The 20,967-nt window shown below is 39.0% G+C and overlaps 1 protein-coding gene across 18 annotated transcripts in view; it reads right to left on the bottom strand.

Annotated features, from left to right (window-relative positions):
• The window catches only part of CELF1 (CUGBP Elav-like family member 1), a 59,734-nt gene extending 38,836 nt beyond the window's left edge, over window positions 1-20,898 (bottom strand). For 7 of the 18 annotated variants that reach the window (XM_032690019.1, XM_032690017.1, XM_032690022.1 and 4 more), the window contains exons 1-4: window positions 19,886-20,410; window positions 19,423-19,527; window positions 9,258-9,344; window positions 4,521-4,561 (exon numbers count right to left, since the gene is read on the bottom strand). The gene's annotated coding sequence lies outside the window, so the exon portion shown is untranslated. The other 11 variants (XM_032690023.1, XM_032690026.1, XM_032690013.1 and 8 more) reach the window with 10 other exon arrangements.
• Window positions 20,899-20,967: the final 69 nt, after the last annotated feature.

Raw genomic sequence — 20,967 nt, 5'->3', positions numbered from 1 at the left:
TTGATATTAGGAAGAAGCACTGATGTATCCAGGGCAATTGCTTTTAAAGCAGATGTGTATAGGTTTCTTCCCCTCATAGTAGTACAATAAAAACAACAATAACAAACAGAAGTAAAAAAATTAAATCCTTTTATCCTTACCTGTAGGTTGTGGATTGCCTTTTGTTTTGTGCGTGTGTATAGATGTGAAATGTCTAATTTCAGGTACTGCTTAAGGTTTACAGGAAGGTATGCAAAAGAAAATTTCAGTCTAAAATTGTGGGTTTTTTTAAACATATGCCAAGATTCCACCAGACATAGTTTGAGAAGCATTTTGAGTTTTTATAATCACAGTGCTAGAACAAATAATGCTTGCATTTTGCAAGAGACAAACTATAAAAACCTTAAGTACCTAAGAGACCTTAATGCCATGTACAGACTTTGGCACTGTAGACAGAAAAAACTTCTTGAGAAAGGAGGAAAAGTGGTTTGTCACAACAATAGTAAGAGGAAATAAAGGCAGCTGTACGACACACAACAGGAGACAAGGCAGGAAATGAGTATAAGAAGCGAGGACATGCATTTCTACCCTCTGGAATGACAGGGAAACACTAAAAGGCGACAGGATGGAACATTTAAGGCAGCAGTAAGATTTGAGAGTTTTCTCCTTGCACTCTTTGTTTATCGACTGAATTCAGACTCTGAGACACACAGAAATAGAGATGGCAAAGCACACTTGCACTACGAGGCTTAAATCTTCAGTAGAAAAGAGTAAGAACATAGGGTTTGGAAGCAATCTTGCCCTGCAGGTTAGGTGCAGATGCCACTTACAGTGTCTGTCCTCTTTCTCTCCCCAAATGTTGCCTCTGAGCTTACAGAAATGACCTTTCCTAAGACTGGCCAGAAGTTTATCTTCAGCTATTTTATCTTTTTGTGCAAGAAACAATCCTGCAAGCAATTCCATGAAACAGAAAACTTATTATCTTTGATTATCTTTGAACCTTTTTCCTTTGTAAATACAAACACAAGACCTAGAAATCTGGTTTCAGATAAGACTGAATTCTGCTATCCTTTCCCATATTATAGGAGTCCGTGGCTCTGTACTTAGTCAAAAAGATGCATTGGAAACAAACATTTTGCCATCTCTGTGCTATTTACCAGATTTTTAAGGTAGTTTTCTGCCATTGAAAGAGAGAGAGAAGTTATTCCTCTGAAGGAGCTGGAAATCCACTAGGTCCTGGAAAGCTCTGAACAGTCTACTTGTGTTCAGCCCAAACATGTCATGATCCATTACAATGGGCAAAGCAACTGCATTTACACAGAGAATTGCTGTGTGATTGTGTATCGGGCCCAGGGGAGACTACAGAACCTGCTAAACAATTCCAGGACAAAACCATGTACAAAGATTGTTATATTAACCTACAGGAGAACCTCAGTGAATCAAAAATGCCTGAAAGTTTTTTGCAAGCAACACACCTTGTGCACATGTAAAGTAAAAAACCTTAAAGTAAGAACTGGCCAGAGTTTCCTTTTTCCTTAAGACATGTTATGTGTTATCTTAAAGGAACAAACTGCATATTATTACTCTCCTTACTGAAATGTCTAGAATAGCAGTCAGACCTGTTTGAAATTTTTTCTAATAAAGTGTTTTTTCTTCTTCTGTTAAGTTTCAAGAGACCTTTTGGACTAAAAGCAACATGTTTCATTGTCCTTTGCAGCCATCAGAACAGCCACACAAGCCTTTAATCTCAAATTGTTTCTACTAATAGTACCAGATGCAGTTAATATTATATTACAAAAAGTCACTATTTCTCTCATTTCATTTTATCCAAAGTACAGCTTTTTGTTGCATGTTATCAGAAGAAAGTTCAAATGTAACCCAGGTGGGGGCTCTCCAGGAGAGCACACCATGCAGTTAGAACAGTAAGCGCTGCAATAACAATTACTACGCAGAGCACCACCTTGGAACACAGTAAGTCATGGCTCTTGGCATGAGGCTGCAAAGGCATAGCACCAGTATTGTCCATGAGGAGAGTGGAGATGGGAATGGGATATGTACGTATCCCTGAGAATGCAAGCAAAGATGTGTAGATGCTTGGGGATAGGTTTAATGGCAGACTTGGCAGTGTTATGTTAATGGCTGGACTAGGACCTCAAGGGTCTTTTCCAACCTTAAAAATTCTATGACTATCACTTAATCTACAATTTTTGCTGCCCATTTTTATCTCCATGTGAAAGACTTCCACTTTGGAAGGAGCTCAGGTCTGTTCAAATAAAATTTCTGCACATACATGTTTCAAGTAAAAACAGGTAAGGTGCTATTCTTCATTACACAACATGTTTACAAATGTGTCTCAATGGAGTTTTCATTAGAGCTTACCTTCAGGAAAACAACAGGATGATCCTTGAGGAGGGGTAGGACAGTAAAATAATATGAACCCTACAGTGCTCTCTATTCATAGTACAAAGGCATTTTTGTCCTCCAGCAGAATATCAGCATGTTAAATGTGGATATAACAAGAGTCAATACAAAGGTAGGAGCTCCTCAGTCTTGAAACTGTCAGTGCTCATAAGGACTTGTAGGGCAATATTATTTGACAGAATATCTGTTTAATCTGCTTTGGCAAAGTGTGGCATATAAATGCCCAAACACAAGAAAAAATCCTGAATCTCTGAGTAAACTCTCTGTTTAAAAACTTTTCTGGTTCAAGGTAGTATCTATGAGAAAACTGGGGAACAAAATCAAGTGTTATTTCAAAGGCTGATTGATTCCTTATCTCAAAGCAAAGCTGATCCCTCCTCAATTTTTTTCTCTGTACCAGACCAGGAGCAGAATGCCATCAGTTTTATTCTGATATATCTCTGTAGAGTTAAATGTTTACATTTCATACCGGGTATGAAATGTAAACAAATGTATACAAACAATTTCATATACCATTATCAGATGTTCAAGACTCCATTCTCTTTCACTTGGACACCTTTCTACGTTCACATTTAGACAGATGAACTCAACTTTATTTTGCTGGAAATCATGGATCTTGCAGCAAATAGAAGTGACTTGTTTTCATCAACCAGAAACTTCGCGATTACTTTGCTTTCTAAATAATCTGATTATTTTGTTATTTAAGTAATCCAGATCTATGGATTCTGGACCTGTGTTTTGCAACTGGCAGAATCCCATGAGTTTGAAAAACTAGGCCTAATCAGACTAGTCTGTCTCAAAAGATGCAAACTCTTCAGACAAAACCCACAAACAAGGATCAGTATTTTCTCTTTCCAATCTTCTGTATGGTCCTAATGGAGCTGCAAAGGAGCAGGAAGGGCAAAGTATAAGGCACCAGTAAGTAGGAAAGAAGCTGAGTGTTCTGCAACACACAATGCCTGGAGACAACTGCCCTCAAACTGGTACTTCCAAACACAGAGGTCAATCACCAACTCTCTAAAAAATGAAGGTGTTTCTGGATTTCTTAAACCAGTTTTAGATCTTTCTAGTCTGATGAGCAACATATAGAGAGGCAGGATATCCTGCACTTTAAAGACAAATTTGTTTTTCTTTCTGATATAGACATAACTAAATCCTTTCCAATGTATTTATGTAAACTGTAGCAAATGTCTGTCCACAGTAGAAAACAACCGTTTCCTCAAGGCAATAAAAAAAACTCTCCCTGGTTGTCCAGACCAAAGCACATAATCTTTCTGTCATGGCAGAAATGATTCACCAGAAAAGCAAAAATCACCACACTTGAGCATGACAGTGTTACTTAACACAGCAGTTACAGGTCAACTGTCCTCAGAAGTGAACTGAAACTCTTAAGGTACACAGTTCCAAACAGTCTGATCTATTCTTTAGGTACTTCTCTGACCACACAGTAAATCATTCCAAATTCCTAAACCGGGGAAATAACAACGTGATCACAGAAGAGCTGTTTATTGGGTTGTCAAGCTGACTTTGTCTACTATGCAAACTACCATGAGAACCAAGCATAATCAAAGGACACAGGCCTGGAAACTCAGTAAGAAAGGAAGGGGCAATTGATTCAGCTGTCATGTGAAACTATATCCTTACTGAACTTCTAGCATTAAGAAAATTGCACTAGAAGATCCTTGCATTTGGATCCAAGCATTTTCACACTAGACTAAGTTCCTGTTCTGCTGCACATAATCAGATTTGTCTCAGCCTAGGGGAGTTATTACACTGTAGGGTTTCGTGCACTACAGAATACTGTAGATTTGCTCTGGTCAAGAAATTACTAAGAAGACATGCATTTCTACTTTGCAGTTATGTTTCTAAAGTTATTAAATTACAGATGGAGTTAAAGATGCCTATTGACTTGGTACTAACAGTACTAAACCGTTAACATTCCCAACCCCCTTTAGCAGTACAAAGGCAGGAAACTGCAGAGTTTAAGGTTCAGGGAGCACTGCTCACTGCAGTGGAAAATGACTGCTTTCATCACTGAATGTAAAAACAACTTCTCTCTAAACATTTGAAAGGAAGATCCAATACACAAATGAGGGATACAAACAGTAGTTGGTTCATACCTGCAGCTATGCACCTCCCTCTAGCCGTTCCAGTCTTCAGTCTAAAAGATAAGGAAAAAACAGATATTGAGAACTCCAGAGTTAAAATCGGATAGCAACAATCACTACAACATGAACTCCACCTTATAAAGCACGGGGGACTGTGAAAGTAAAGCATATTTCTAAAAACAGAAGTGATCATGAGATGCTGACTACCCTCATTAGACTCAAACCTGAAGTTGCATATTTCAAGATACAGAGTAGTTTAGAGGGGGTAAAAGAAAGGACTGCAATGCAACACGGCTGAAAACAGGAGTCTTAAAACTCCCTAATAACATTCAGTGGACTTATCCTACCTGTCTGGCTTTTTGACTGTCACAACAGAAGCAGTTACCAACAGCAGTACCCACAGTCCTAAACTCCTGTATCACACTATTTTGACAGCTGCAGCCTTAACAGATGACCATGAACCTGCAGGTGGGAACTCTAATGTAAGACTGCATAAATGGAAATGCACTGAATCGGGGAACACAAAGACCACAAAGACTTAACAACTCAAGATAAAAATGTGATTTCTACATCTTAAGCAAATCATCAACCAGGAACCATACAGATTTTCTGTACTAGCACCTGATAAATGAGAGATGCTACTCCATGATTCACAGTTCTCTTTTTGCAAACTCAGTAACTGACCCACAGCACAAGCTAGCACATATATTTAACTACAAACTTTGGATTTTTTTAGTTGTGGAGTGGCTTTCCTTTTTTTTTTGTAAATTACACAAAGCTATCTGTGCTCCCACATTTTCGCTACTTTGCAGGCCCCTTTATAACCTTTGTTCTATATTTTTTAATAAATGGGGATAAGTGATCCATATCCTCTTCTAACTTGCCTTGTAATATACTTGTCTCATGTAATATACATGTCATCATGTCTCATGCCTTCTTTTCCAAAGGGAGATCTCAAAAATTTTCAATTGCTATTTTGTAGTAATTTTCAATTGTTCTAATTTCTTTCTATTTGTTCAATTGATTTATTAAAGTACCATAGCTTCTAAAGCAAAAAAGAATCCTAAACACAAGAACAAAATTAATTTTCTTATAATAGTTGTTAAGAACAATAGAAATCAATCATGAATCCTGACAAACACAACTCAGTTATTTGAAATGTGCATTTTCAAAATTATGAATTTATATTTTCCAGGATATTACTGAAAACTGACTATTGTTCAGGGAACACTTTACATATTTATTTTTGTTCTGCTTCACAACAGCATTCTGAATTATGAAGCTCCAACTAGTGAGTCAGGCAAGTACGTTACCTGAGGACACCTCCTTACACCTCACCCACATTCCTTTGCTTTCTGAAGTTTAATTACAAGATATTTGTTTATGGCCAAAAAAATGGTCTCAGATTCCTGCTAACAGACCTGCCTTCAAAACATACAGTTTTTTTCTTCTGTTTATTTTAAACCAAATTTTTGCCAGATATTTAAACCCTATGAAAATTGTCATATATGCTAAGTTTTGCTCCTTTGATAATCAGCTTTCAGAAAAAATGAAATACACAATTTATTTATCTTATAAATGCTTAAGAATATCTATATAAACATCTTTTTTATGTTAAAAAGAAAATATTCCCTTCACACATGTAGCCATTAATTCCCTCTAATGAATTAATTTAAAACTTCAAAGGAACCAAAAGTGCAGCTAACATAGCCAGAGGAGCCCATAACTCTTGGACACCTTTGGGAAAAAATATACACCTCATTGAATCAAAGGCAAAATCCAAGACAATAAAAACTTCAAAAACCAAGCAGCAAATCTGACAACGAGCTGCAGAAAGCCTGGGAGAACATTCTTAAATCATAAATTGTTCTATAATGGTTCATTTAATTGCATGCAGAACATAAATACACTGAATCATTTATCCAAGTTCATACATCAGACAAACTTGAATCAAAGGCCAAAGAATCTGACAACTGTGTTTTTTCTCAGAAGAAATCAGGACTTGGATACGCCAGATCAAGGTATCCAATGTGTGCAACCAGCGCGACACAGCCATTTCTGTAATTAACTGACGTGGCAGAAAGCTCTTGTGCAAATTAGATCCTCCCCAGCCCAGCATTAGATGCTGACAGCCAACTGTTTTCATAGTTGCATGAGTGTAGGCTCTTAGTGGGATCAGCAAAACACTTAACAGGCATGAATTGAGACATCTTATCACAGCTTTTGCTAAGATTTTTCCTGAAGTTGCCCCCGACTGAAGTGCTGCATTCGAGTACAGATGTCACTTTCAACTATGGTACCAAGCTGGGAGGAACTAGGACACCACCTGACAACTCCATGTAGAAAAACAAAGGTTTAACACTTCGATTTAATACTAAGCCTGGTAGATCTAAGAGTGACAAAATATACTCTCACTGATGAACAGTTGTAACTTCTGATATGCAATATAATATAAATAGAATTACAGCTGGTAATGAAAACAAGTGGCTCTAGCCACTAAGTACTAGACAGTGGATATGAGCCCAATAAATCTAGGGATGTTGCTTTGATACTACTTTTGATACAAAACTTCAGTCTCACCAGCATCCAGGACCATCTAAGAGAATACCAGATCATTTAATGGATTCTGATCAATGACATTACTGTCACAGTTACCACTTGTCTAGACTAGTTTGTTCTGATTTCTCATTACATTTTCCAGGAACTAATGTTTATGGGATGTCCAGGTTACCAATGGCAATTAAAGAGGCTAACAGACCACACAGCTCAACCTCAGATACATCCTGGCGTCAACAGTCTCTCACATAAATCAGCACTCAGTCTGGGCTCACTGCAGATTTACATATTTTTAAGTACCAATATGACCAATAACAAAAATTTGAAAATATAAAAAGAACTATTTCTTTGGAGGAAGTAAAAGAGAGATATAACAATGCATCGCAGAGTGACGGAGCAAGTGCACTAATCGGTGTATGAACAGAGAGGCCTATACAAATCAGATAAGTTTCAATTACTATACAGCTTAGGCCACAACCCACACAAAATGTGTCACTTTCTAGTAACTCTTACTTACGAGGAAGCAAGACAACAGAGATAAGTGAGGAGAAACTCTTGCAGTATAAAAACCTCAGCACGGAAGCAGCCCTACTTTCTTATCGGAGAAATGCCCTTCTACTGCAGTCTTTACACCACCCAAACCTCACAGCACCAGGAGCCACGTGTTCACTGCGAGGTCACAGCTCCCAATTACTTCATTGCCTGCTCACTTCATTTTTGCAGACAGAGCTGTTGAGTGCTGCCAGCACAAATACTATCAGGCATACAGGTTAGCAAGTGGACCAGTTGAATTACTCATAACAGTATGTTCCACTATAAGAATGTAAGTTTTTTTTAATGTAAGAACAGACTGAAGAATAGAAGAGGTGCACATTTTGGGACTACTGCAGATTAAGACAAAAAGAAAAGAGAGGAAAACATTTAAAATGCTATGTTTCAAGTTCCTCTAACCAGGACATCATAAAATACTTAACATTTGGCACGCTGCCCATATTTGCAATGTCTGTTCCATGCCCAGTCAGCAATTACAGCCCAAACGTTCCCAAGACCGATCATTAAGCCTTACAACCCATAATGAAAGGGTCAAGAGACACACTTTAAGAATGCAAAACAATCCTATGATCTACTGTTGAAAACATGAGACTGGGACTTAGAAGGTATCAGTTATATTATTAACTATGGGTTAAATAGCATTTGACAAGTCATTGTCAAATTTTGGTACTAAAGAGTTTCCATTCGTACAATATTATGATCTTTTTTATTTTGTGAAAAAGTATTTTGAGAACTAGTGACAGAGTGTGTTGAATAAGAAAATATCATCACGCTGTTACAGTTGCATCTCAGTTGAAAACCTAGTAAACAACTTCACAAAAAAATGTCCATAAAACATCTGTCTGTTAATAAAACCCAAAGAATCTCACCAACAAAAGATTTAAGCTTGCTATCTCCATCCAGATTATGGCATTAAGGGACTTTCAAAATATATCACGAGTTACAAATACAAAACAAAAGCAACATATCATCTACTTTTTGAATGAAGATTCAAAATACTTAGAAAACATGCATTCATGTTTTGCTTTATGGATACTGTACACACTGCAGCAAGACCTATCAAATGTAGCAGTTTTATATCTTCTTTTGAGCAGAAGATTGAGGTTTAGTGAACAGGAACAATATTTTCAGTTTAACCACTGAACCTACTCCTAGAAGCAATTGAACTTTAGCTGAACTTTAACAACCTCATCCATCTCAGCCACAAGACTAACACTTTCACTTACCTATCATTAAAAGTAAAGTAAAAAAGTCTCGACGGGAAAATCATCCCTGTGCAATGTTTAGACAGACACAGTTTGCATAGCTCTGCGTTAAAAATTCAAGGTACTTACATACCTTTCTTCTGACTGTACAAAAGGGAATAGATTCAAACGCAGAGAAAAAAGATCCTCAAATGCAACCACTATTCTGTATTATCACACCTGAAATACTAAAAGAGGACACAGTGCACATGGCCGTTTCCAGCATTTACTGCCAGTTTCAGAAGAAAATAATTTTGAGGTGTCCCAGTTTTGAAGGATCAGAATTAATCTGGATGCAAAATTCTGAGTAGGCCTGAAATTCTGTATTTGCAAAGTGTTTACGTATAATCATTTATATTTTATTTCAAAGAAGCACAACTAAGAAAGACTGATTTACCTTAAGCTTGTATGTGCGTCTTGCTTGGCTTATATTAGACAAATACTTGCCATGAACTCTACCGTGCAGAATCTGCCATTGCCACGCCTGCAAACCAAAGAGTAAAAATATGCTCAATTATTTTTATCTTTATTTTGTAACAGGTACATGGTCAAACCCTTTGCAGAAGTAAATGGATACAAGTCTCAAATTACACTCATTTACATCTGCAAAGAATTGAAGTCACTGCTCTATTATAACAAATGAATACTGATTCAAATTACTTTCAACAGCAGACAGTTTTCATTAACATTTAAAGAGATTTAATATTGGTGTGTAGAGCCGAAGCTTTAAAAAGTATTTCATGCTATTTCTTTTTCTTCAGAGGCAAATGCTGGCATTTCTGTGGGAACATCAACTTAGCAATGTCCCGACTTTTAATAAAAAATTTAATAAAATCTAACCATTTCACTGTAAAGCAGTTCTTACTGAGCTTCTACTCCAGCTCTGAAGGTTTCCAATTTGTCATCATTTGTAGCATTATTTGTATATACTTCAATTTCTTTTTTTGCAACATTTACTACCCTCTTCATTATCTTTATATAGTACCTAAAGCACACAAACAACTGTAAATAATACAGAAAAAACCAAAAAATCTGCATTAATTTACAATCTCCTGAAAACACATGAATGCATAAACACATGCAGCACCTTGAAGCATTATTTTTGTCTGACTACCATTCACAAATGTGATGTCACATTTTAAATTAACTTTTCCCTGTCTGAAGCAGCTTTCATTCTTAGTTATGAACATCTAATAGAATGTTTTTCCTACTGGTATCAGCAGCCTTTTAATCCACAAACTACCCTCACGGCCCATTCTGTGACCCTGAAACACCCTCTCCAGGCTGCTTCTCTCCGGTGATTGATGCTCACTGACTCTCGTGCCAGCACAGCTTGGTTTGCTCCTTTCTCTTCCCAAGGCCTCAGAAACCCTCCCTGCTGGATCTGCAACATGATCTTAGACTGAGGGGAGAAGGATAAAGAGTGTCAATGCACTTTGCCAAGAACCAGAGTCAGTACTTGCTTGAAGTCTCACGCACGTATTTTCAGATGTTCTTCTCTTACACACTTATCCATCAATTCTTTCCATTCACTTTTCCTGGAAGGCACAGTATAACATCAGCTGGTTTCCACTGCTAGCAGAAGGAGACTCCAGAAACTTTATGGCAAAAACGAGTGCTATAAATACAGTTTTGGCTGCATGAGGAGTCTAAACAGACATAAAATCCTCACATATCTTGCCGGATTCTCATGGTTCTTATACCTTGTACCTAAATTCTGGAGGTACCTTAGATTGTCACATATAAGGTTTTGATTCAGGGAGAGTATATGTGGCACATTATTTTCTCTCTGCCCTCACATCAGAAAAGCTCACTGATTTCTTCCCAGATGAACAGCAAGCTTCTCTGTACAGCAGTATCAAACACAGTGTGTATCAAATACTGCCTTTATAAAGAAGTATGTTAAGACAACATTTAGTACTTCCCAGTAGAGAACCAAATTACACGTGCCACAGCAGGTAACACTTGCAAACAATTCTTACTTAATTTTTTTGGGCCTATATTACAGAGAGTAGTACTGGGTACAGCTCTCCAGAAACATTTTATAGAAATGAGGAGGAAATACAAATAGATCAAGATATTCCTATTGTAGATTCAATTTAAGCTGATGCTCTTGCCAAAAGAATAGTGCACAACTCTTTCCTCACCAGCTATCCATCCCCACCTCTGTATAACAAGCCTGAGAAAGGAAACGGGCAAGGTGTGATTAAGGCTACCAACAACAACATAAATATGATAGTTTTAATCCAAGCATGCTCCCAGATTCAATTCACTGCACGACCACACATAGTCTTGGTGGCACAAAGGAAACGAAAAACACAAAGATGGCACGAGACTTTCAGAGCAATACTGGCAGATGCTCATTTAAATTACTCATGGAACTAGATAATCAGATTTAGGTGCTGAATTTCACATCATTAATTCTCTACTGATTAATTCTTTCTAAAGGCCTCAAGTGACAAAGAAGGCTTCCACTGTTTCTGTTAAAAAACCATTATACTTCCAAGAAGCACATACATGCTCTTCCATATAATCACCTTTACTGTCCCAATTCTTTGTCAGTGGACTGCATCCGATATTGAAAGACACGGCACTCACTATCCTTGATTAAAATATATGATTCAGCTTTTTAAAATCACAAGTAAATATTTTTTAACTTTCATTTATTCTTCCCGGAGTTTAATACCTGTAATTGCTTTCCAACAGCAGTTATATGTTTCATTAATTTCAAATGAACACTAGACTTAATTCCAAATTCCCATAATCTTCCCACATTTCCAGTCTTAACTTTATTATTCGACTGCATGATTATGACCTTAAAAACAGAATTATTTTTGTAAAAAATAAAATAGGGCAAGAAGAAAATAAAAAATTACCCCTACCTGTGGAATTTCAGTACCTTCAAAGGACATCAGACAGAAGTTAATTTTTTATTTGTCTCTAATCCTGATTAAATCTTTTCTGTAAACAGGGTAACACAGCCAATCTAGAATGGATTACCCAAACTCAAAGTATATTTGGCAAATAAGATTTCCTGTCTTGACGGCTTATCTTAGGTCTGAACAATGTCACTTTCTTATATACTGCCTTTAGGAAGATTCTTACAAAATAGTAAGATTTAAATTCCCTAGTGCCATCCTATAGCCTATCTTTCATCTACTCAATGCCCTAGGTGCACATATGTTTATCCAGTGTTCTACCCATTTATCATGACATCTTTCACAGAATGGACACAGTATTTTTTAAACATGCAATAGTGCACTTCCAAGAGGCCTTTGTAACTGCCTAATCATATTCCTGCTACGAGGCTACAAAAAAAAAAAAAAAAAAAAAAAGGTAAGTATGCTACCAAAAAGCACTTCAAAGTAGAGGAATTACAAAACCCCAACCACTGGTATCGAACAGTACCAAGAATTACCTTTCACTGGTTAACTCATACAAATGAAAAGACATCAACTAAGGACTCAGGAAGTGGAAAAGAAGGAAGAAACACAGGTAGCGGACCGAATTCTGGCAGAGGATGCCAGAATTAGGAAAAATGTCAAGACACTTAAGGCAACAAGCTTAGCATCCCAGAAGCTGCATATTCTTAGGTTTTCCAGATGAACATGGAACAATTATTGCAGTGTGTCCCCATTAAAGAAAGAATGATCGGAAAACAGCCACACAACAAAGTTGCTTGAGTTCAAGCAGTTCAAGAAGATGACCCTCTGTCACAGGTCCCTGCCTGCGGACATCAGTGCGATTCAGATATTGCCAGGCAGCTGAGAGCCACCAATTTACCACTAAAATTTGCTTCTTCCAAATTCAAGACATACAGCTTTCTCAGGAGGAAATACACTGAAGACACTGCAGTGGTAGGAAAGAAAAATAATTCAGACTGAGTTTATGGAATATGGTCCTCAAGAATGATTTTAGCAAGATGCTGACTTCTATTTCACAACTGAAACAATGTTTTCCTTGCTCAAATTCCATAACCAAAAGGTCTGATGCCTATTTGCATAGATATTCAAAAGGCAGGAGAATTCGTAAGTGGATGGTATTCCCAAAAAACTATTTCTCCTTTTCCCTCTTTCTCCCACTCAAAAAAATTATTGCCAATGTTAATAGTGTATTCAGTTGCTGCCACAATTTCGAGCACCTTTCTGCTACTCAAAGAACAGTTTACTACAGTAGCTAACAGACTTTCTGTACTATTTGTTCACCTGATCTACTACTTCAAAAAGCAATTGTGAGTAGTCATCATCCCAATGCGTGCAGGGCCTTAATACAAAGTTTACACAAGCACACAGTCAGGAAAGTCTTAGCTACAAGTTTCCAGTTCTTCCTAACAAGGTATTTCCCCCAAACCCCATCCCTCAATACCAACTCCTGATTTCCAACTAGGCAGGGCAGGGTCCACCTCCTCATTAATCCCCATTGCCCATAACAAGCAAAGACACCACTCAGATCTTCCGGGACAGGATCTAGCTTTCATTAATCTTCAAGGCAGACAGTGACAACAGACCTTTTATGGAAAAATACAGGCCCTGGTTAATCATACCCCAAAGCAGTAAGGGAGATTAAAATCCTCATCCCAGGATACAGCAGCTCTTTTGGAGGTTAAATCTGTCTGTATCTTTCTGATGCTACTGCCACTCACTACACACATACTGTCCCTGCAAGACAACTGCCTTCCTTCCTCTGCTCCCTGTCCCTAGACTCCCAAATTTGAATGAACTGAATTTTACAAAAAAACAACATCTACAAACAGATCACCTTTCACTTGGAACTCCAGTCCTCCCCAGAGACGCAGACAGACAGACAGACGGACGCAACAGAGACTGTAAGCCCTGGCTCTCAATTCTGCTCAGCAATGCCCACCAGGCCAGCCACACTGCCTAGTTATCCAGTGTGCTGCTGCTGCTGCTGGACAAATATAGAAAGCAGAAAGTGGAACAACCGTTTCAGCAGAAGAGATTCTGCTCAGCTCTGCGAGAGGGAGGAGCAGGAGCTGAACCAGCCGAACTGCTTTACCCATACATGGTCTCTGAGAGAGACCATTGCTAAGACAAGTTCCTTTACACACGCACAGCCTCATTCACTGTCACACCGTGCAGGAAGGAAAAGAATTAAAGTGTACAGACTTAAAGGAGTTACCGCTTAGAAATGAGTTCCAAGTACGTTTTGCTTTATTCACCAACCGAATCTGAGCAGTAACTCCAAAACAAGACAAAAATCTCCGTTCCAGGGAATCCCCACATCCACCAGCATTTCAAGAACTACTGAACTGGCAAGGTCTTCCTTGTTGCTTTTGGACATACATTCACATATTAAGTTCTTGGTTTGACCTTCTCTCCCCGCAGCCCAAACTGAATTATAGCCATCTTTTTAAACCCTTCTCCCTTCTTAAGTATTGTCCGAAACCAGCAACCACAACCTTTCTCATTAGCTGATGCCAATTACTATGGTGATCTGCCATATCATGTCTGCTTTCCCAGTAGTCCTTTTTGCCAGTGTTTAAACACAAATGAAAACTTTTTCTATGCATTCTTCTTAAAAACAGAAAAAAATACACTTCTATGCAGCATCTCCTTCTCTCTCCACCTGCCCCACCCCTTTTCATGTTCTGGCATGGAAGGAGCAAGTGTAACTGAAAACCCATATCCCTAGGAATTCAAAGAAAAAATAAAATAAGGGGCATAGTCTATGACTTTTTTTTTTTTTTTAGTACAGAAGTATGACAGTCTGCAAACTCAAAAGCAGTTTAATTTATATAAAAAACTAAATCTTTTCATGAGAGATTTATTACCCTATGCTGCTGCCTATTTCTTCTACTTGATGTATCCCACATTTTTGTGGTGATACAAAGCTACTTTACAGAAGTTACCAGAAAAGTTCTCTCATAGGAATAACTGGAAGCTACAACTTTAAGCTATATCAGGAACATAGTAGCCAATTTAGAACTCAGAGAAGTACACTAGTCAGGCAGGTCTGTTAATGTAACTTGCAAGTAGATATAAAGGTGCTGGTATTTAAACCAACAATCTTGTTATTTTTTCAGATTTCTCATCACTGAGATAATGCTTTAGGCTCCCTGCAAATTCAGGAAGACACCAGAATACTCTGAATTAGCTCTACACCTATAAGCATAGCCTAAATTATTTTCCTCACAAAAATGCTCCTCATGAAATGTCTATTAAACTCAGTCTTGAAACAAATGAAAAAATACTTCTAAACCCAAAGAAACTGTAAAGCAAATTTCTACATCAGAGAATTAGTGTCAAAGCAGCTTCCACCCTGCTAAATACAGACAGTACCACCCACAGCCATTCTCTACTAGTGATCAAATTCTGGCCACAAACGCACAATTCAAAATGTAACATGGGTGGCTTTACTCCATAAATATCAGAATATCCTCACTTAACTTTTCTTAAGTCACTAAAGCATATAATCATGGATTTCTGAGTGGTCAAAACTGCTTCAGAGAAGTAAATATACAACCTTTTTTTTCCTCCCAAAGATTTTGCATATTGATAATTTTAAACAGTATCACTTCTAACGTCACTTAGGACTGTGCAAAGAATCTTTACTGTTTCATGAATCATGCTACACATTGTACAGTCATAAAACAACGACAGCCAAGACAAGAAAAAACCCAAAGAAATACAATTCTTCACTACATTGATCTGTCATCCAGATGTATGCTTTTTAATTCAGGAGTTTAATCAGAGAACAGGAATTTTTTCAAGGCAAATAACAAGGAAGCAGAGGTAAGTCAGCAAAAAGATTTTAAGACAGTGGAATAGTGGATAGTGGATAGTTTAGGAAAATGAAACTATAAGTGAAGAATTACTTCTACACTCTGTTGTACCCACATGAAATGCAAAAGCTAGATGTGGCATTCAAAATATATCTTCTCTTCCTGAAAGAGCAATATTTCATTGTCTTCTGAAGAATCATTTGTCAAAGCTTTATCTTGTAAGATTTTTCAGATAATAAGATGCGTGGTGTCCATCTTGCAAACCTCTACATGTATTAAGAAAGATGCTATCATTTTTGTATGTAGACTTATGCATTGTCTGCTAAATACTGCTAAATAATCTGAATTACAAGCTTCATAAATAACCAACTCCTCTGCTTTGGAAAAAACCAGACATGAATATTCCCTTTCCAACAGTGTAAAAGATTTGTGGATAGCATGCGTTTGTCGGAATATCTTTTGAACTGCATAGTTCGAGGCAAAAATAGCAGAGAATATTCATAGGTTCAGTCAAAGCCTGAATTCTAAATGATAAGATGTTTGCAGAACAACAGTTTTACTTTGAGATGTGAGGTGCTGAAATCTAGTGGATAACAACCGCATTATTTTTGTGAAAGGTGCAATATGAAACAGCCCACAGACAGAAGTGAAAACTACCAGAAAGTACAGTTTTGATGGTGGTGAAATAAAGAAGCCAAGGTCCTGAAAAACTCACATTACTTAAAGTAAAAGCAATGTAAGACATCCACCCTTGTTATTATATGAATCGGGAGAGCATTCAGCTCTGACAGAATACACAGTATGCAAGCATCAAAAAAAACCACCTGTCTGCAAAGGAAAGCCTGCCAGACACCATACCAGCATGACACTAGATACTCAACAAACACTCATCCTCTCATCCATAAGATTTTTATATTTACAAGTAATTTAGTCAAACCAATGTTAAAATTCCACAGAGATACCATTTTAAGCCGAGTTTATATAACTTTAAATTTACCTGTAACTTTAACACTGCAAGTCAAACCATTAAATCAGTTATAAATCTCTACATCAGTAGACTCATTATCAAAACTCACAGTTTGTCAGTTTGCCACTCATACTCTGCCTCTAACAGAGCAGCCAATAAGCCAGTATATCTTTTCTAAAATCAAAACAAAAACCAGACCATGATATACTAAGTATACTGAATACGAAAGGGTAATACGTATACATGGGACAGACAAGACAACTTGTGCACAAGGATTTCACTTCTGGCAGAAGGCTTTCACTTACATATATTTCTGTGACAAAGTGCATCATCTAAACTGAAATTCCGCACCAAAATTTGAAAACTACTGAAGACTTCTGTTCATCCATCTAGTTGCTCACTGTTCATATTGAATTCAGTTAGCAACAATGCCTTTTCTTTCAAAATGCACAGAGCTAAGATAGCTGGAAGTTTTAAGCTACTCAAGATGTCAGAAAAAACACTTCCTTTCCCTGGGATGACAACTGCTGCACTATACTGCTGTGGAACAAATAAGCCTGCTCTGTCTATCACAGTTCAGACTTGTGAACTATTCCTCCCTACAGCAAAGCATTTGCAGGCTAATTGGCACTGCAGCTTTAAAGTGGTTTACATTTTCTCCCTTGCTCTATCTAAATTTCCTGCTTTGACCTAATGTATATTTTAGCTTTGCACACTTGAATCTTGCATCAGGTGCAAACGATGATGTTCAGTTGATGTTAGGGAAATCTCTTCTTGAAAACGTGAACTTTAAAGCTCTCTCTTTTCACTGTTATGTCCCAAAGTGTCTTGGCACCTTTTTAAAATAGCAGAAAAATGGTATCTTGCATTTTTTCATATAGCAAGATCTATAATGACAACCATCTCTAATGACTGAAGGAAGGGCAATAAAACTACAAGTTACTTTTTTCAGTCAAGATAATCTCTCTTGCCTCAAGAAGTCTTGTAACAGGATCACATCTTAAGATTCTGTGCTGTGATACTTCACCAGAAAAACCCATTAGAGGCCCTAGATAACTCTTCTCAAATTACAACTCCCATTCTAATAAACCCTGAAGTATTTTAGCCTGCTTTGATTTACACTGTTTTTTCTCTCCTGCCAAATACCTGATCAATGGATAAAAATGATACTTTCTTGCCAGAAGACAGTTACCAAGGCAGTGAATAACTCCTCCCTGAAGGACAAGAAGCAATACTGAACATGCCCAGGTTGAAACAAAACATTTAAGACATTCATGGTAAGACTAAAAAATAAGAGTGCAGAAATATAGATCTCAGTCTCTTGGACTGCTGCTGTTTCTGTAACCAAACTCACATTATGACTTGGAAAACTGGACTGCCTCGTGGACATATTGCTGAACAAGAGTCTCCAGTTCAACAGCCTGACCAGTGGGTTCTTGGATCCCAGAGTTAGGGACTAACAAGCAGGAAATCTCAAAAAGGATGAGAATTTGTATCACTTCCCATCTAGTCTAAAAAAAAGGCACTAAAGAAAAAATTAGAGTGGGCACTCTGAAAAGACTTGTGGCAGATGGCTCAGTAACTGATAGTCCATAACCTCATTTCTGAAAAATAAACAAGAAATAGTTAAGGAGCAACCTGCTCATAACAAAGTTTCTTACTAAGTTCAATTAGGCACTAGATTACAGGTAGAATCTTAACTCAATGTGAATCTAAATATTTAAGAACCACATACCATGTAGCTTTTATGAAATTCAACTAATTCAGCATATTGTTAGCAATAATTTCAGAAGAAAATTTACACAATATTACAAATATTTCTCTTATATTAATACTTCTCTCATGCCAAAGCACCGTACTTTGTTTCAACTAATGATTCTTCAACTGATGTAAAGGTTACTTGCAAGTTACGGATTTATTATTAATGAGAAAGACAATTATTGTATATCTATGATACTGCCACCTTTCTTGCTTTCCCATTTAGGGAAATAGTGCCAGGCAGCATGTTTTCAGAATCTCTACTCACAGCAGAAGAAATAAAAGTCAAAGACGCCTTCCTCTTACCGCGTAAAGATCATCTTACGAGTGCATCGAACTGTGAAGGACTACAAAAATGTGAATTTACTACTCTGTAATACCAAGGAGTTCTTTACCTGTCTTCTATTGTGAAAGATGGATAAGTTCTTCTCACTATTGTAAGCCATTTACTTTCAAAACAAAACTACCTAACATATAAATCTTCACGTTTTAATGTTCATGATTTTAGGACAATCACTTTTCAATCCTCTACTTTTCTACAGATGCTGTGTTCCTACTTTCTTCTGCATGTACACAGAATTTCCTAGGCCTGCATCAACTATTTTGCTTCAAATACCCAAAAAAAAAAAAAAAAGTAGATACAAAAGGGCAAATGTAACTAAGTAGGTAGGATCTGGGACTGATTTTTCCCTAATGTAACATTAGAGACTTTGACAGGGAAAGGAAAAACACAGCCATCCAAGAGTGATCATTCAGAAAGAGTGAACACACTCCACAAAACAGCCTACACTTTCCCAGAATAAGTATCACCAATAACTTTGTATGTGAGCACAGGCTGAAAGAGAACTGTAAGCACCTTAAGAAAAAATAGTTCTTTACATCACTGTATTTTAAAAACCCTATTTAGGAATTTTACTGGTGGTATATATCTGCACCCACGTCCCTGAGCAGATATAAGAATCGTGCTGCTGCCCTGAGGGGCTCTTCATCGGCAGGAACGCAACTGAACATACTAAGCTGCTGGATGCAATCTTTGCCCACCGGAATATTTCCTATCTCAGTCTAAAGATGTATTTATTAATTTTGAACACCTACTGCAGCAGCAGGATTTCCAACAACGCTGCCTTTTAAATACTTGGGTCCAGACACAACTCGAGGAAGATACAGTATCTACATCATGCAGAGATCCCAAGAAAAGAGCTGAGGGGAATGGAAAAAAAAATAAAAATGTGATGCATTTGTTATGGCTATGCAATACCAAGCCAGTGCAGTAAAATCTATCTGTTGAACTACCTATAGAAAACAATAGAGAAGACAGCAAAAGAGATCAGGAGACAATTAGCAATTTTTTGTGATCACTGCAACAAAGAGCAAGACTGGCAGGACATACATATACAAAAAAATAAATTTAAACCAGAAATTAAAGATACTCAGAAAGTTCAAGGTCTTGTGAGCCAGAAGCAAAGCATACTTCAAGATATAAATCCCACCAATACTTTTTAAATCAAGCGAACTCCTGGTGAAACACACCCAACGACCACACTCAAGCAGTACATACAAGAAAGCTGCAACATTCGAAAAATGTTCCCCGACAACTTCTGGCAGAAGAGAATGCCTGTATCTCAAAGGTGAAAATGGGCCACAATTCCTCAGGAATTTAAAGGAGTGAAGGTTCCACACTTTATCAGAAGGCTGCCTCTCAACTTCCTACTCATAAACAGTCCTATAAAAATCGCATGCGGTTATCAACCTTTTTCTTCTTCAATCACCTATCATCTATTTTATGCTCCGTCTCTCCTGGTTTTTATATTCCCCTTCCTACTTCATTCCAGCAGTGTCTGCCACGCCTTCTCACGCTTGAGGCTGCAATTCCTCACACTGTGCCGAACTCCAATTTCCCTGCTCGCGCTTCTCGTACACCCGACCAACCTCCACTCCCTGGTGCACCAGCAAACGTTTCACTGCTCCGGAGGACAGACCCCACCGTGCCGACGACAGCAGGGAACCGCACGCCGGTTGCTACGATAAGCGCCCAGCCCGGCAGGCCGGCGGCGGCCGAACCCGGGGGAGCCGCTCCCCCGCCGCGGGGTCCGCCCGGCTCCGCCGCAGCACCCCGGCCCCAATGGCGCCGCCGCCGCGGGCCGCGCTCGCCCCCGCAGCGCCCCCGCCACCGCCCGCGGCGCTGTCAGCGCCCGGATCACACACGGCACCCGGCAGCCTCCGGCCCCGGGCCCCGCCGCGCGGCACCGCCCCGGGATGGCGCACGCAGGGCGGCGGCGGCTCCCCCGCGGAGGGGAGCGGGGCAGTCGCCGCGGCCCTGCACGAGCGGCCTCGCGGCGGGAGCCCCGGGGAACCGGGGGGCGAAGGGGAAAGGAGCCGTTACCTGCGCGAGGCGAACCGCGCTTCCTGCCGGCTCGGCTCGGCTCGGCCCCGCCGTGCCCGGCCCGGCCCGGCCCGAGCTCCTCCCGGCGGCGCCGCCCTCACCTGCCCCGGGATCCGCCGCGCCCGCTCCGCTCCCTGCGCCGCCTCGGGCCGGCTCCGCAAGATGGCGGCGCTTCCGGGAGAGACCACGGCGAGCGCGGGGTGGGGGGGCCGGGGCGGTGCTCCCGCTCCCGCCCCCCCCGAGCCGCCGCCGCCGCT

The sequence above is a fragment of the Chiroxiphia lanceolata genome, chromosome 6 (genome assembly GCF_009829145.1).
Source record: "Chiroxiphia lanceolata isolate bChiLan1 chromosome 6, bChiLan1.pri, whole genome shotgun sequence".
Classification (NCBI taxonomy): domain Eukaryota; kingdom Metazoa; phylum Chordata; class Aves; order Passeriformes; family Pipridae; genus Chiroxiphia; species Chiroxiphia lanceolata.
The sequence above is the reverse complement of the archived record's forward strand: the minus strand, read 5'-3'. Positions and strand labels throughout refer to the sequence as shown.